The sequence below is a fragment of the Cupressus sempervirens genome, chromosome 5, assembly GCF_028749045.1.
Source record: "Cupressus sempervirens isolate cs-2001-9-10 chromosome 5, ASM2874904v1, whole genome shotgun sequence".
NCBI classification, from domain to species: domain Eukaryota; kingdom Viridiplantae; phylum Streptophyta; class Pinopsida; order Cupressales; family Cupressaceae; genus Cupressus; species Cupressus sempervirens.
In genome coordinates, this window is record NC_143122.1 from 177433527 (window position 1) to 177452395 (window position 18869).

General features: G+C 33.4%; 1 pseudogene; it reads right to left on the reverse strand.

Moving 5' to 3' along the window:
• Nucleotides 1–359: 359 nt before the first annotated feature.
• LOC149554989 (L-type lectin-domain containing receptor kinase IX.1 pseudogene) lies at nucleotides 360–2518 on the reverse strand (annotated as a pseudogene).
• Between the last annotated feature and the right edge of the window lie 16351 nt (nucleotides 2519–18869).

Here is an 18869-nt window from a genome sequence, read left to right on the forward strand (position 1 = left end):
AGAAGTTACAAAAACTAGATATATATATAAACACCCAATTCGGTTGCGAAAATAATTGTTGATCTGAAATTCACTGTCATTTGTCATCTCTTTTCTGTGAACTTTATATTTGTCTTCAATAAAATGCCAATGAAAAAAAGCTGAAATAAGATATGAGAATAATAACATACAGAAATCTTTGTACTTGTTAAAACTGAAAATACATTAAAGCACTTGTTGATCGAATCAAGAATTACATTACACAAACTAAAACCATGCCAATCCAGCTTATAATTAAAAACAATAATAACAAGGCCAGTGCATCCTTGAGCTCAAAGATTTGAATTGTAGAAGGACGATGAAACAATGGCGAATGGGGAACATTTTATTGAAGGTAACGTCACTGGGGTACAATATGAGGTGGCTTAAACAATAAGTCTACTTACCTTAAATAAACTGTGACTCCGGAATACTATTCTCATGGCAGCGTGGGTGCACCTGAGCTGGACGCCAAAGAGCTTGTATACAAAGTGGTGGAACTTATCTGATCATGACTGCGTTGCAAGGTATCGACGGGCACATACAAAGGTACTGCCATGTTACGAGGAACACAAGGCAACGGGACTTCGAATCTCAAAACCTTGATCACGTCCCTCATCATAATAGGCCTGGCGTTGGAGTCTGGGTTACAACATCACAGACCCACAACCATCAATCTCTCCACTTCTTCAGCGTCGGATAAGCCACCGAGGCTACCCGCGGCCGCTTCCAAAGTCCTACCCTCAGCGTGGCAATGCCACACCCAATCGATGAGCCTCATGTTTTGATTCTCTACCAGCCTCTTATCCAAAGCCCTCCTTCCACATGCTATTTCAAGAGCAACAACCCCGAAGCTGAACACATCGGACTCACGGCTTGACTTTCCTGTCACAAAACATTCAGGTGCCAAGTATCCCAATGTCCCTGCCAGCACCGTTGCGTGGGAAGCAGCCTCAATATCCCGCTTCACAAGCCGCGCCAGCCCAAAATCCCCCAGCTTTGCGTTGAATTCGGAATCTAACATCACATTACTGGACTTCACGTCTCTGTGCAGAATACACTGTTCCCATTCCTCGTGAAGATAAACAATGGCCGACGCTATGTCGGATGCAATGTTGTATCTGAGCTTCCAGTCAAGAACAGGGGAATCCCCAAATATTTGCTTGTCCAGACTTCCGTTTGGCATGAACTCATAAACTAGAACGAATTTGCCCTTTTCATGACACCATCCCAAGAGCTGAACGAGATTTCGGTGCCCGAGTCGGCTGATTATGCTCACCTCTGCAACATATTCCTTCTTTCCCTGTGCCGATGCTTCAGATATATGCTTCACGGCCACGATCTCCCTCGACTCCTGCAAAACCCCTCTGTACACACAGCCGAAGCCACCTTGCCCAAGCTTTTCTTCTTCGCTGAAGCCATTTGTGGCGGTGCTCAGCTCCGAGAATGTGAACTTCCGCGGTCCTTGACATATCTGCTCATCCAGTGCCATCTCGCTTTCGTTTTCAATTGTCGATTCTCCCCTTCCTCCAATAAGCCGCCGCCACCGCCAGACGCCAAGCAAGCCTAAGCTGCACACAACGGCCAAGCATGGAAAGATGACTGCATTCAGATTAATGTCAGATGCTTTTCCTTTCAAGTAAATATCCGGCGCTCCATTTTCCGGACCCTTAATGTAAATTCGGTGGTGTTCATTTCCGGGACCTTGGATATCCAAGGACGGAGCATTCCAGGAGGCCGTACAATTGAAACTCCATGAGAGCAACGTATGACGGTTTGTTCCCAACGAAGTAGAAGCCGAGAATCCAACCATGGCATTCTCAGGGAGAAACTCCGCCAGATCTATATGATAAAGCAGAATTGGATCGATCAGTTTCGTGCTGTTATGTGACAGAAATAGCTGAAGCTTCTTCAACTTCCCGTCGTAATCCACCCATGCGTCCCATATTTTGCCGTCTCTAAGACTTCCATCCGTTACTGTTGCATTTGTCTGAGAAACCACGGTGTTTACATCAATTCCCACGTGATTGTTGTTGGGATCGAAGGAATTCTCATCCGTATCGAACTCCACGGCAATAAGCTGATTTGCTGGGTCACCCATGGTGCTGTTGCTAAAGAGACCGAGACACTTCCCGGCGGAGAGCTCCGGCGCCTTGAATCCCACCGGTGCCATAAAGAAAGCCATGCCTCCTCCCGAGCCAAGACTGTTGTCATCTGGTTTTATGGTGAATTGAAAATGGGTACTAAAACTTACAAGGGGCCCCGAAGATCTGTTCCAGACTGGAATAGACCTGTTGTAGACCGCCCAACCTGCGCTGTAAGTTCTATGGTTTCGAGATGAGGTGAGTTTGATACCTCCCACAAAGGGCACAAAATAGGCGTCGTAGAAGAGCGTGAAACCGCTATTCCCAGAGTCGTCGTCGGATGGAAGACTAAAATTGAGGCTGCTTCCACTTCCTGCCTCAGCTGTACAAATCATAGCTGAGAATGCCAGAGCCATATTCATCATTCTCAACAACCTCTCCATCTTCTCTACTGAGCTCTCAATTGGAAGGCTCCTGTGAGACAGTAAGCCGGAAAAGACCACGTGAATGTTTCTTTTCTAAAAATCGATAATGGGTCAATTCTAATAATAATATAAAAAAGGTAAAGAATTATTGACCCTCGCAGAAAACGCTTCATATATTTAAAACTTCTAAAACTTGTAGTAATAAAATATTAGTATCATACTTTTGTTAGAAATTGCTATAATAATATTCAACATCAAAACTCGTCACGGTACACTTCTCTGCAATATTTTTAGTTATCCAATATTGTTTTTGATGAGACTGCGAAATTTCTTCGAAATGTGGTAAGTGTTTTTGCGTCCTAATTCTGCCACTGGCTGAAAATTCAAAGACGTGTTTACTTTAATAAAATAAAATTCAAAGTAGAAAGAAATGCAATGAGTAGAGCTAAGACTTTGAAGTGCGTATAAAGACAATGATTGAGAGAATTTCTTTCCAGACATTTGAAGAAACTTAACAACCAATATGTATCTAAAGAAAAATACTCATTTTGAAATTCTAAACTCTGAAGCTAGATCGCTATGATGCATAATCAGCGGTTTTATAATACCTAATCACAGATCTCATAACTGAAAGTGATTAGCAGTAATCATACATAATTTGTAACTATGTGAAGGTGAAGTGTTCTTATAAATGTTAATGCATGATTAACAATAAATGATTATACGTTAATCCGAATAGTGTAAGACAAAGTTGGAAGAGATTCTAGATTTTTGAAAAATCCAATTCACAGATGTTAATATAAGAAAGTGTCTGATTATTATAATATGTTATCTATGTCGCTCATTTGTAAAAAAATATTGATCTGTGATTAAGGAATGTGCATGTCATAAATGAAAGCTTGTAATTGAAAGTTGATGTCTAAAGGCTAATTGAAGCTGCAATTATGATGCATGTAAATTTTGATAAAAGAAAATGAATCCTCTTCATCAATGATAGCGTGTAATTGTTTGTGATTGTGTAAAGATGGAGTTTTCCTTTTTTTAATGATTATGTAAGCTTAACATTAAAGGTTTATATGCTAATCCAAAAAGTTCAAGACAAAGGTAGAAGAGCTAAATAAAATACTGTGACGGTGAATCCGAATGTATAGTGTGTGTATACAAAACTAGATTAGACTCACAATAAATTTCATACTTTTGAAGAAGTTTATTTGCAAATGTTACTATAAGAAAATATCTAATTTGAAATCATCATCATTGTAGCCCATTTGTAAAATATATTGATCTATGACTATGAAGGATTGCTTATTTCATAGGTGAAATTTTATATTTGAAAGTGGGTGTCTTAATGCTAATTGATATGACAACACACCTGTAAATATTGAGAATGATCCACTTTGATGTGATACAGTATGTGACTCAATCCCTTAGAATCAAAGACTTTGGCTTTGTACCATCTTAAATTGGAAGCACTTCAATTTATGATCTATTATCTCCTCTACAATGTGTTTGAATTACACACTTGCACTTGGAGCACACATTTTTTCTTCTCTCTTCTATTTCCTAGGAATAATTGTTGATTTGTGATTGTGAAGGAATATGCGTATCATAAATGAAAGCTTGTAACTAAAAGTGGATGTTTGAAGGCTAATTGAAACTTTAATTATGATGCATGTAAATTTTGATTAAAGACATTGAAACCTTCTCATTAATGATAGTGTGTAATTGTTGTGTCAATATGTTGATTCTAAAAGTTCAAGACAAAGCTAGAAGAGGTTTAAAATACTATAAAGATGAGTTTAAATGTGGTGTGTGTGTGTGTGTGACTAGATTGGTTGATGAGAAATTCACATACTTTTGAAGATGTTGATTACCAAAAGTTAATATAAAAAATACTTGATTTGAATTCATTATCATTGTATCCTATTTGTTAGAATTATTAATCCCTACCTATGAAGGAAGGTTTATTTCATAAGTGAAAGTTTGTAATTGGAAGTAGATGTCTAAATGCTAATTGGTATAACATATATGATGTTAGTATAAAAACATGCCTATAAGTTTTGAAAATGATGCACTCTAATGTGAAGGAGTATGAGACTCAATCCCTTCAAATCATAGACTTTATCTTTTTATGTTCTTAAATGTGATTCCTTTCAATTTATAATCTTCTATCTCCTCTTTAGTGTGTTTGCATTGTATGATTGCACTTGGAGCACATACATTACTTTTCTCTTTCTCTCTCCTAGCAAAAATTGAGGTAGAACCTAATACATCCTCCTTATCCTCTCTCTTTTCCCTCCTCTTTCTAGGTCCCATTCCCTAATTGTAACCTTGATTTATCAATCCTTGAAGTACATTACATCTAGACCTTCTAGAGTTCTTGAATCTAGGGTTATATCCCCAAGATTTTGACATCTGAATGAATAGGTCAACCATAGTTGACCTATTCCAAAATAGGTGAACCCAAGACAACCTATTCAAAAACAAGTCATCTCAAGTTGACTTGAACTCTAGAGGTTGAATTTCAAGTATTTCTCACTTAGTGTAGTCAACTCCTATAGGGGTATTCTAAAAAAAATAGTATAAAAAAGACATCAATGGTCTCATTTGTCATAAATAGAAAAAAGGCGAGAGCATGTGTGGACACCCCAATATCACATGGAGATATTGCAAGGTGGAAGCTAAGGGTTGGATCTCATTCATTCATTTCCAAGTGAAGGTTTTCATCTAAATTCATTAATACAAGAATTTCAATACTACATGACATTGGGGAGATGCAAGGGCATAATGAAGATAGGTACAATATATTATCCTTAGGGGCTTGGTATTCTTTCTATTCACTAAGTTCAAATTTGATCTTTGCCTCTTCATATTTTGCATACATTTACACTTACATGTACATTTATATGCTAGGATTTCACTCATATAGAAGATTCTTACCATTTTCTAGCTCTTTACATTCTAGATCTATAATATAGGATTCATTAGAACAACACACACACACACACAAAAATAAATAAAAAAATAAAAAAATTCTAATGATTATTCATGGATGTAGGAATCTGAAAATTTGAGGGTTGACTATTTAAAGGAAACCTCTATACAACCACTCACATAAAAATTGGGTAACAAACTTGCAAGTTATTAGGATTACAACTATAGATCTAGAAACTACTTGTCAAGAGGTTCTAGGAGAACATGCGTTGATTTTGCTATAGTACCCTAGGAACATGTTCATCATCACATAAAGAGTCTAAACACTTTCCTGGAGGTTTGGAAAAAATAGGATTTTCTAGCATTTTTTTTTTTGTCTTGATTGAAAATCTACAATCAAATTTATTTTGATTATTGCATAAAATTAGGTTTTTGGGTAGAAAGGTGTTTTCCCTCATTTATTTTTGAGATAAGTCAACTCTCTTCTTTTCCTTGGGTATTTCAGATATGGTTTCACATCTCATTTTGACTTTACATGTGCATTAGTTCTTATTTTCCTAGGCAAGATTCTAAATCTTAAGGTTAATAAACATTGCATAGAGGGGGGCCTTGTTTGGCGTACCATCCTAAAGTAGAACAATATATCATTTAAGAAATTTAATAGACCTTCCTTTAGTTATCTTATGGACAATGGATGGATTTTTTCTAAATCACATCTTTCTTCTATTAAGATTCTTCTTTTCCAATTCTACTATCATAATTTTTGAGACCTCTAAGGTTCTCTTTGCTTGAGATAACCTTGGAATTGGTCAACTTGGGAGGAATAAGTTGTACCAAATTGACCAATTTTGGAATATTTCAACCCAGGTTGACCTGTTCCCTAAAGATTTTGAGTCTTGGGGCTAGTTTAATACTTGAATAGGTTGAGAATTTATATACAAGATGAAAATATTTTTATAAAGATGGAAAGTGTGGACAAAGAATACTTGTATGGTCTAAAACATGAAGAAAATTTGGGAAAAAAAAAATAGCATAGACAAAGAGAAAGATGTGGAAGGATTTAGAGGAGCAGAGGTAGAAATTATGTTGAAAGAAGAAGATCTAAGAATGCATTGATTTAGAAGGGTAAATCAAAGTGGAGATAAGATAATGGGAGAAGAGGGAAAAAAAAACTACACTAGAGGTAATTATTCTAGTTACTTTATCAATAGAATAAATGGAAAACAAGATGATGGGTGAGTGCACCAAGATGAAGTAGACACTTCTTTTCTGAAATCAGGTAAACCTAAACTTGGATGAGACTTTTGAGGCTCATCCACTCACAATGACAAGATGTGTAAAACATATAAATTGTAGTACTCTACATCTACTTTCTAAACTACTAGATTTTTTTTAAATCGATAAGATTAGGTGAGTCAAAAAATGCACACATGAAAAATAGTTCCTAATTTGTTTAGAAAACATAACATAGTTGTTTGCGTGTAGTACAAAAGACATAGTAATATTTAGTATTTGGCAAATCCTTTTGGTAGGATGATAGCTAAGAGTCATATCTAGAATTTCTATATGTTTTTGTAATTTTTAGATGAGTATTATTTTTATGAATTATTGGATTGACTAGATCCTAAAATTTTGGTACCTATTCATGTGTTGAGCGTAACTTCCATCAAAATAACCAAAAATGGACTTTTTAAAAAAAAGTGTGTAGAATCAAGTGCAGGACAATAATATGTAATTTATTCTAAATTTGGTTAAGTATATCAAAAGTTGTAAAAAAAATGGTAGACATATGTCTGTGAGGAATGTTAATGCATTGATAAAAGTAATGATAGTTTACAATGTTAATGATGTCCAAAAAGTAACAATTTTATATGGTTAGAAAGCTAAGAAAATGTGTAAGACTATCTTGATTATTTTAGAGATACCCACTTCACCATTAGCAAACCTGAAGAAGGCAAGATTAGAATTCCCTTAGAAGATGAAACTACATCTAAAGAAAGAAAATGGAGGGAAAACAATCCCAAGCCTTTGGGTTATTTTCCTAGGCTATCGCCAAGCCATAACCTGATCAGGTTTTTGGAATACAACTAACCCAATCACATTTTTTGAATTCAAATAACCCGGTCATGTTTTTTGGATTCATATAACTTGATCAAGTTTTTTGGATTCAAATAACCCAATTGAGTTATGAAAATAAAAAAATACATCCAAAACCCGATCAAGTTTTCAAGAAGTAAAATTTACTTATTCAAAACCCGATTGGGTGAAGAACTAATTGTAGGCTTTCCTCTGAAGGCCACAAATTTCACATTAGGAGTTTGAATGACTCTATTTGAAATGTGTTGGAAACATATTGAAGAGCTATACAAGATATTGAAGAGCTATACAACATGATGTAGATAAATAAATCCTATGACATAATTTTTTAAATTTTACATCAATTTGAATTAAGCATAATCTAAAATAGGTAGTAATTGTTTTCCAAATACACAATCAGTAGGTAAACATGAATGCTAACATATTTGTTACTCTCTCTCTCTCTCTCTCTCTCACACACACACACACACACACACACACACACACACACACACACACACACACACACACACACACACACACACACACACACACAAACACACACAAAAACACACACCGAGTAAATAAATCCTAAGTTATGTCTCTCACTAAGTCCTAACTTCTGTGTGTGTGTGTGTGTGTGTGTGTGTGTGTGTGTGTGTGTGTCTACTAGTAATACATAATTGGATTCGATTTTAGAAAAACTGATCAGGTTTTGTAAAACCCATTTGGATTATTAGTCCATATGGATAATTTAGTTAGGACTCAATAACCCGATCAGGTTATTCAAAATTGTAAATAAACAACATGTCAATGGTTATTATGTTGTTTCAGTGTGGTCCATGATATTCTACTTCTATTGCACATGTATTTATGTACCAAGTATGCAAGTATTAGGGTTTTTTTTGTGGTTGGGAATACTAAATTTGATCAAATTTCATGTGCAAACATCTTATTTTATGTTTAATTTTGTATCTTGTGATTGAGCATAAAATAATAATACCAAATTGTTTAATTTGGTATTTGATTGTGTATTTTGTTCATGTTATTATTTATAGGGTAATTTACTTGGAAATGATTAATTTATTCTATTAAATCTTGGGTCCACATGTTAGTTTATGTTTGTATCTTGTGATTGACCATAAAATAATCATGCAAATTTGTTTAGTTTTGTATTTCATTGTGTATTTTATTCACATTATTGTTTGTAGTGTAATATGCATCTACAATCATTAGAAAGAACAAGAGAAGGACAATTAAAAAATGAGAGGCAACAAAGGCACAAACAAGGGAGTGTATGAGGAGATTACGTGATGGCATGTCATCAAATGCCTCCAATGTAAGTGATGAATATCTACCTATTGATATTAATGTCACCAATGCACCTAATTTTACAAACTAAAATGTTCAACATATCCTAGTTGAAATGATTGTGACAAATACACTTATGTCACCTAATGCGACATCTCAAGTTGAAATGATGAATGTACATAATGTAAGTAATGAAATATAGAGAATGCACGTACATCAATATCTCCTAGAATAATTCATAGAAATCCAAAGTTTCTAATTAACATTGATGAAAATATTTTGAAGGCAGTGCATGATAAAATGTTAGCAAGAAATTGTAGGAGAGTTATTTAAAAGATTTGGAATAACTATTTTGCAAAATTAGATCAAAGTAGAAGATGCCAACTTTTTGTTGAAATGGTTAGAAATCTGAAATTTAGAGAGAAAATGAGAACTTTGGGGTTAAGACCATCTAGAAATAGTAATGAAAGAAGCATTGTTAGAATTCTTTTTGATGAATACCAATCCATTAGTTCAAAAGCATGTACTAAAGATACTAATACAAGTTGATGAGTCCTCACATCAACCCAAAAAGTTACCCCTTCTTAAGGCATATCATTTGCTAGTGTACCCTTGCATAAACTTTATACCCTCCAACAATGCTTTCTCACATTGTACACCCCTCAATCCTTCTTTCTTGGATATCTCTAAGATTGTGCAAGTTATTGACAAACTGTTAGGTTCTATAGGATCACATTGTCTAGGCCTACAACAACATATCTCAGTTTTCAAATATTCTACTTTGTTTGAATTTGGCATCATTTTCTCACCTAATTCCAAAAGTTACAATGTTTCTCAGTTCAAATGAGTAAGGTTGTGTATATTTCAAACCATTGGTCCTAGGATCAAATCATTAGCTCTATTAGCTTTGATTGGTTGGGTTTAGGTAAGGACCAACATTGTTTTAGCCACAACATCCCTCAGATGCTATTGACCAAACTAAATGGAAGTATCCCCTTGGGTCTCTAAGCACCATTAGGCTGTGATAATTAAGAGGGCATTTCTCTGAGCTCATGCAAGGTATTGACAAACTATTAGGTGCTATAGGATCATGTTTTCTAGTTCTACAACAACCTATACCATTTTCTAGAGATTCAACTTTTTTTAGATTTAGCATCCATTTCTCACCTAATACCACAAGTTACATTGTTTCTCAATTTAAATAAGCAAGTTTGTGTATACTTCAAACTGTTGGTCCTAGGATCTAATCATCTACTGTATTAGCTCTATTTGGCCAGGTTTAGGTTAGGACAACCTCATTTCAACCACAATATCTCTTGAAAGTTGTTCTCCACACTAAACAGAAGCATCCCTAAGGGTCTCTATGCACCATCAGGCTATGATGTTTGAGCAAGCATTTCTCTGAGCTCGTGTAAGTTATTGAAGAACTATTAGGTGCTATAGGATCACATTCTCTAGGCATACAACTGTTGGCATTAAGTTATTATTTCCATTAGTGGCAACACTTATCTATATCAGTATAGCTACTAAGCTCAACACTCAGTTTCCTACATGCACCAAGCTTAGAAGTGTTCAACAGTTTACACCAAGCTTCACAGTATCTACTGAGCATCTTAGTGTCTATCAAGTAGTCAGACTGTGTCATGGGAATTCAGTGTAAACCAAGCATGGAAGTTATAATGTTTACCAAGTAAAGCAAGGTAAACTTAGCGTGCAGTATCTACCGAGTAACACTACATCTATCGAGTCACCAGTGGTCACCGAGTTCAGAACTATGTCGAGTGATTAGTATGGACCGAGCCTTCACTTCTATTGAATGCATGACAATGCTGAGTAATGCAGTAGACATCGAGTATCAAAAGGTCACTGATTCAATTCAGTGAACCCGAGTTATTTACTATTGGGCCGACTCAGTAATTTTTTGTTCACTTGTGTTTTAGCTGACTTTGAAATTATAATTATTGGAAAGATATATATGTAATTTCTTATATCATTTACAATGTATGGATGAGAGTATCAAGGAATATACATGTAATGTTTTGAGAAGTGTGAATGTGAATCAGTAGCAGAGCAAAATACCCAGCAAGGTCAACAAGGAACAATAAAGATTCATCAATCACAAGACGTGATCTATACTTCAAGGATCTAATCAGCAATCAAGTTGTAAGTCAAATCTACTATTTCATCCTAACAGGTGAACCAGTCTCTAAATCCTTTAATAAGGTAGACTTAACAGTCTTTTGTAAATCTCTTAACCGAGTGCATACTTCATTATATGTTTGTAAATCCTCTAACAAGGTGGACCTAGCAGTGCTTTGTGCTCCTAATAGGGAAAATCACCAGAAGTGGTCAATATAAGCCTTAACAGGCCAACTTTATACTGCAGTATTGAAGTTTTGTGGGTATCATCCCCACCCTAGTTTTACTTTCTATTTGGAAGGTTTCTGGGTCACCAAATCACTATGTACATGTGTAATGAATGTTTGATCTCTCTTACATGCAGTAAATTAGATGAATGAATGGTAAATAGTATACATGGTTAAAGTGCTGAATTGTTTAAAAGTTTTTGAAGTTACTGATTCACCCCTCCCCTCTCAGTAACCTGTCATATCTTGAATATTTCCAAAAACAACAACCTATCTTAGTTTTTAGATATTTAATTTTGTTTGGATTTGGCATCCCTTTCTCGCCTAATGCCAAAAGTTGCAGTGTTGCTTAGTTCAAATAAGCAAGGTTGTGTATATTTCAAATTGTTGGTCCTAGGATCGAATTGTCTACTTTGTTAGCTCTAGTTGACTAGGTATAGGCTAGTACCAACCTCATTTCAGCCACAATGTCCCCCCGATAGTATCGACCAATTTGAATAGGAGCATCCTTAAGGGTCTCTACATACTATCAGACTATGATCTTTGACACAAATACAAAAAGCATGACATATTTTTAATGTTCATGTCTTATTACATCAAAATAAGTGACATATGAGTTTGATTACATGTTATAATGAATTTGATAAACTTGTTACATTTTCTATATAAAATAATGAACATTCATGTGTTTTATTAATTGCAAGAAAGTAAGATGAAATACAAGTTTGTATGCACACTAAATAAGTTTACCTTAATTTATTTTAACAATAACTTGTCAATTTATGCATGCAAAGAAAGATCTAAGATTCAAAGGGTAAAACTATATTTGAGAGTTAAAGTTTTAGAAGGTAGTAATTAAACCCCCCTCCCCCCCCCACCCTCAACACCTTAACTTTCCAACATTATCATAAACAATGTAAATATATAGCTAAACATATTATGTTAAAACTAAGAGGCTACTACTATTTCACATAAAATATTCTTCCCCAAAAAAATCCCATAGGCAATCTACCTAGAGTAATCTATAGGATTGACTAAAATAGAAACCTAGAAGGAATGATCTATGTATCCTTTAGTTTGGTGAAATTTTAAGGATCATTTGAATTTCGATGATTTAATTTTATATAAATCAGCAACAATGGAGAATGTTCAAAATCAAATTCATTTCCCACTTGTTCTTTTTTGTAGTATGTAAAATCTTAAAAAATAAAGTCTATAGTTTAAGATGACAAAATATAACATGGTAACAACTATATGTACAATGTCTCCTAAGAAATTCTCCTGAAAAGGAACTGACATTTAAAACAGATTTTATTTTATTGCTTTTATGTCTATAGTAATAAAAGTTACTCCTTTAAGATGTTTGATAGAAACTTACTCCATCATGAATCATAGTTCATTTATCCCTAAATAATAATATGTTGTTTATGCCTAATGAATCCAAAGTTTAACTTCCCTAAAACTAAATTTTTATCTATATTTTTTGAATTTTTAAAGTAAAGAATTTCCCAAATATATTAAATTCTAGTAACCATTTATAGTTTTCAAATGTAAATGCATTTTAATACATGGGGTAATAGTTTACAAATTTTTTTTTTTTCCTGAGATTTACTAAAGTTGGGTAAAGGTTCTTGAAGACTTTCTTTCCATATTCAAATCCACTTAGGAACTTAGAATTGTGCTAGATTATTGAGGCATGGCTTTTTGGCTATCATAATAATTGGTCGATGACTTGACAATCCTTAAGTGATTATTTAACATAGGTCTTCATCATGGTAATTCTCTGCATAAGCAACCTCAAAATTGGTAAGTGGACTATCAAATTTGTTTCCTTCATTTTCTATATTCCAAAATCATAGGTAAGGACAAAAATAAAATGGTAGTTCAATTTCATTTATTCAACACTATGGATTTTTTTTTTTTTTTTTGAAAAAAAGTTAAATAAACAATACAACCCTTGAAGTATATTGAGAACTCCTCATGGAAAGTTATATGGAATAGATTTAGCTCGAGGAAATAGAAGTTAATGAGCAATGAGATGAAAAAAGATAAACTCAAAGCTTCCATAAAAAAAATCAAGGACTTAAAGGAGGAGCTTATCTTGGATCCAACATGAGGTCTATTGTTCTATTTGGTTCTTTTTCTTCATTTTCTATGTGTTATGTTTTGGATCTATTGCTAGTGGTTATTTAGTTGTTCGTTGTTTTACCTAGTTTTTACTATAATGGGTTTTTTGGTTGTTCTCATCATTGTTTGTTTTTGGGAATTCATTATTAAAATTTTTGTTAAAAAAAATTGAATTTTGGATCCTATTTTAACCCCTAACTGAAAACAGCGGGGCCTGGAAATAATCATAGCTCTAAGTTCTAAGTAGGAAAACTTTCCTCTCCTCATTTCAGAATGTACATATTTCCTTTTAGCCCCCCTCCCCCACCACCAAATTCCTTTTACCTCTCAAAAAACTTGATTTAACAACTCTATCCCCCTTTACAACCACCATTGATGAGTTCGCAAATGCCTAATTCCAACATGAAACGAGGATTTGAATTTATTGTTTACTCATAGGTTTTTAATTTCGTGTTACCTCTCATTCTTTATGATGCAAGAACATCTTGCATCAAATAATAAATAAGGGGGAAGGATAAAAAAAATTGAAGGAGAGAGAAAGTGACAAAAATGAAAGGAAAATAATAAAAAGGGAGAAAAAGAAGAAGAAGAAATAGGTCATTCTGTTTAGTAAGGTGCATATGGGAAATAAAAGAAAAAAATTAAATAAATAATTTCATTTATCAAGGAATAGAGGTGACATTTTAGAAGTTTGCAGAAAGTTCATTCAATCATGCATTTAACATTTGTTGTGGCCCATAAATGCAATGTAATTTTCAAATTAGCTTACATCATGGTGCTTAGTTGTATTTGGTTGGGCATTTAATCTTTGTATCAAGGTAGTTGTATTTCCCTTTTATCCTAAATTGGTTTTATTTGTAATATCTTGGGTGGTAAGTGACTATATAAGAAAGACATAAGAGCATTTGAAAGAAAGCTCTTCAGGTGTGAGCTCTTGTAATGAAAGATCTTGGTGAAGCTCTTCATTGTGAAATCTCTTTTGGTAGCTCTTAGTATAGAAAATCATTCGATGCAAGCTCTTCTTTTGTAAGATCTTTTGGTATAAGCTCTTTAGACGAAATATCTTAGTGTGCAAGATCTTAGTTTGGAAGCTCTTAGTTTAGAAACTCTCTTATATATATTGTAAGAAGTTGGAGTTCTCTCATTTTAGAGAATTTGTTAGGAATTCCAAGTACTATATATGCTTTGTAAAGAGGCTTGTCTTCTCTTTATCCATGTTGTTAATTATTTTTTATGAGCTAGTTAAGGTGGTGTGGTCGTTTGTCAATCTAGTTTTACAACACCTAAGATTTGATTTTTTGTTTTTTTAAATCTATTTGTTTCAACTCATGACCAATCTTGGTTTGAATTTCTTTTAGATCCAATTTTTAATGACCTTTTATAGGAAAAACTAGCTTATGGTTGTGTGTATCTAAAGAGAAAAAAATATAGACTTAGTATATCAAAATAAGTTCTATTTGCATTTAATATTTCCCCTTTTTATATATATGAATGCACCAAATGTAAAATTATATTTCAGAAAAGAAAATATGTGCTTTTCTCATTGCATAAATATATTTAAAATAATCTATATTTTAAATAAAAGAAACATAAACTAATTAAAACTTATATTTAACCTTAATAATATAATAAATTCAACACACAAATTAAATTTTTAAGATTTAATAGAAAGTTAATTAGATTAAGTGATGCATGTATCAACCATAACTTTTTTTCATGAAGAACTAGCCTCCTCTATGCCTCCTACCTTTAAATTCTGTTCACCTTTTCAAACTTAATACGATATCCATAGATTAGTACAAAAATCATAATCCAAATGAAATTCATACATCCTGAACATATATGCATCATTCACATTTATATTCATAATTAAATTCATCGCAAAATCATTGATATTTTAAATCAAATTTTCTTAATTCATCATCAAACAAGATAAAAATACCAAATGTGTAATAGCTATTATTCATGACAACTTGACTGTACAAATATTTGACCAAGTCAAGAAGTCAAATACAATCGCTAAAATATACCTAGGAATCTAAAAATCAATTGTGACAGAGTTAATTTAACATCTGTAATTTTTAACATATTTTTTCCACGTTAAGAAGCCTAAAGAGAAAGCGAACGTATCAGCAACGTCGAAATAGATGGAGTTTTCATGGGTTAAGTGGTGGATGAAGATTTGTTGCAGAACATGCGCCATGGCTTTCAATCAGATTTGGCTAACTTTACAGGGGAACTATTTGTCAATGTAAGTAGTTTGCCAGGTTTGTTTAGAACACACCGTATAGCCCGTGCCTGATTTCACAATTATTTTAAATTTATTAATTCTTTTATAAATTTTAAAAAATGTCAAATCAAGTGCATTTATTGTGTTAGGTGGACGTCGTCCATCATTTATTGTCCTTGATACACGTCTGTTGATCGATTACGTTGAATTGAACACCGAATATGTGGTCAATAAGCGATGTAGGGTAGTAGAATTTAATGTGATTAAAATATCGATGGTCAGAAGAAGCTTTTAGGATTCTGATATATTGTTGAAGTTTTGAGTAGTCTATCCTTTATATACTGGCACCTACTCGCAGGTCCAAGTGTCATGTTGAGTTAATGCAACAATCAATGTGATACGTCTATTGTCTCACACGTGATAACCTCAGATTTTTCTATCTGACACGGTTTTCCTGCGTTCAACACAATAGCATATCATAAGGTTGGCATGTACATGATCTGCACTGAAGATTTTAAAAATTTGTAGACAGTAAATCAATGTCAAAATTTAAATATCTCGTGAAAATTAGCATTTCAAATTATAAATAAATAAATAAAACTATTTTAAACAATATTATTATTTAAGAGAGAATAAATTTCTACAATTCATTATATTGTACTGATATGTTTATGGACTTGATTGTGTTAAGATTTTTACCATCAACGTTTCGAATCACAGTACATGATCCATCATCAGGATGATGAGCAAGAGATGCAAAAAATAGTAGGTTGCAGATAATGGATGACCCAAAAGATAAAGGGAATAGGCAAGAAAAATAGCACACACCCTGAAGTTGAAGAATGAATGTAAATAAATAAAAATAAGAAACATTAAAAGGGGGTAGACAGAGGGACAAGGGACCAAAAGGGAACACACCTATGTAAAATTTTAGGCACGCTCTTAGTTATATCTTATTCATTGTTTTCTTTCATATTTTTTATTTCTTTACTGTTAATTTTCATAAATTCTTCACCTTATTCAATTGGCACCTTTTTAGCCTCTAATCATTTTCTGGTTTGTCCTTGGCTGTGTTCCCTTTTGGCCCCTTGTCCTTCTGTCTAGCCCCCTTTTAATGTTTCTTATTTTTATTTATTTACTTTCATTCTTCAACCTCGGGGTGTGTGCTATCTTTCTTGCCTATTCCTTTTATCTTTTGGGTCATCCATTATCTGCAACCTACTGTTTTTTGCATTTTTTGCTCTTCATCCTGATGATGGATCACGTAGTCTGATTTGAAATGTTGATGGTAAAAATCTTAACACAATCGAATCCAGAAACATATCAGTACAATATTATTATTAGCAGTTATGTATACTCAATTATTAGTGTTTATATGAATGTGAAAGAAGAAGATTTCTACTAAGACCTTTTAGATTTTATAAAGCAATAATTAATATTTTTAATTGTTAAATCTTAGAAAAATTATATAATAGTCTACAAATTCTATTAATAATAAATATATGATCAAATCCCACATTGGAAATATGATGTAAATCACTTGGGCGAATACAAATTCATTAAACGAACATCTTATGAAATGGAGAATAGTTTTGGTGGTAGAATAGACAAAAGGAAGTTTCTTTCAACTGGAGTTTGCATCCGTATCATTATCAATACTCTGCTGTTATATTATTAAGGGGTCGGCCATAAAGAATAAATTATTATTTGTAGTAAATTTTAATCTTAATGTATATATATAATGCTGTGATATTGTTATTAGGATTTAATGTATAGTTTTTGAGTCAAATTCATTGACCCATATTTCATGAGTAGTGATTCAACAAGAATCATCTCTCATAGAATAAATGGAACACTTCAACACTGAAAAGGAAAAAAAGTCATTTAGGCACCCAATTTTTAGTCCCGCCTTTTTAAAGGTGAGACTAATGCTTTCCAGCGTGTCATTTTCAATTAATTCGCGTGGGAGATTACAAATATTAACTAAAAACTATAATGTTTCTGAAGTTTTTATAACTGAGTTTGTTATTTTCGATTTATTTTTTAAGAATTTCTTTTTCCTGCTTGGTCAGCCCTATTTTTGCTGGGCCTTTTTTATATTTTTCTATTAAAAATCTAAGATTTTTTTAAGTGGCCAATTAGAAACGATTATTTATCGATCTTAATATTAGTGTCCAACAAACAGATCCGAATCCGCCTTGGCCGAGCTTTTGGCTCTCGCTGAAATGTCTCGTCACGGTGTTCAGTTCAGCGTAAGTGAGCTTCTAGGGACCTGTGAAAATTCTTCGTCCTGTGCCATTTCACTGTCACGCTCCATTTTTTCCTAGCCGCTGTACCTTCTACGCTGCCAATACCAATCCTAGCGAGGCCGCAAATAACACCAAAGGCAGTGATGATCACAACAATCAAAACAACATCTGGGCCACAAGAATTTTTTCTCGGTGGGAAGTAAACAATCTAACTCAACATTGGACTTACGTACCTATTTTAGCCCTAATGGACAGTAATCTCCTTTTTTCAGATAGAACAAGGTGTGTTTCAGTATTATATGAAGTTCGCCATTGGAGATATTTAGTGTTAGAGAAGAGTCCCAAGGAAGAATAATATACAATTTGGGCCATTTTAGTAGCTTAGAAAGATATTCAAAGGTACCTACAGCTTTGCTTAACTTGCATATTCTTTGGCATGAAATAAGAAAAAATATAATTTGGCATATTTGCCAGTTCTCAAATTATGACTTCACAAAAACCAGGTCGGAATTTGAAAACTATTCAGCGAGGAATTAAATTTGGCTCCAATCAATCGTACTCCTATTCAGTGAATATTAATGGCTCTCATAAGTGTAAAAGTTATTACCTACTTGTTGAATAATACAACATAGTGCTTTGATTTAATGTTGTTGAATACATTATAGTATTTGTTGATTAAAATTGACATATTATATATATATATATATATATATATAATATTTCACTTTAAAATCATTGCATTCTATCCTTTTTGCATAAAGTCGGACTAAAGCTCTTCAAAGTTCTTGTTAGTCCTTGCTTATAAAAGGCAGGGTAGTAATGTATTTGTTTACCCCCCTGCCTATTTCTTTATTTTCCAAAAAACAACATATCCTAGATCGTATATTTTTAATTTCATTTATCAAAACAAAAAAACTTTTTTCTAATTGGACCAAGACTATTTTCCTGGGGTTTAATTTTATTTTCCACTACCAAAAATTATTTAAAAAAATGAAAAGACAACCATGCATTAATTACACTGAGTCCTTCATCAGAAATCTTATCGAGCT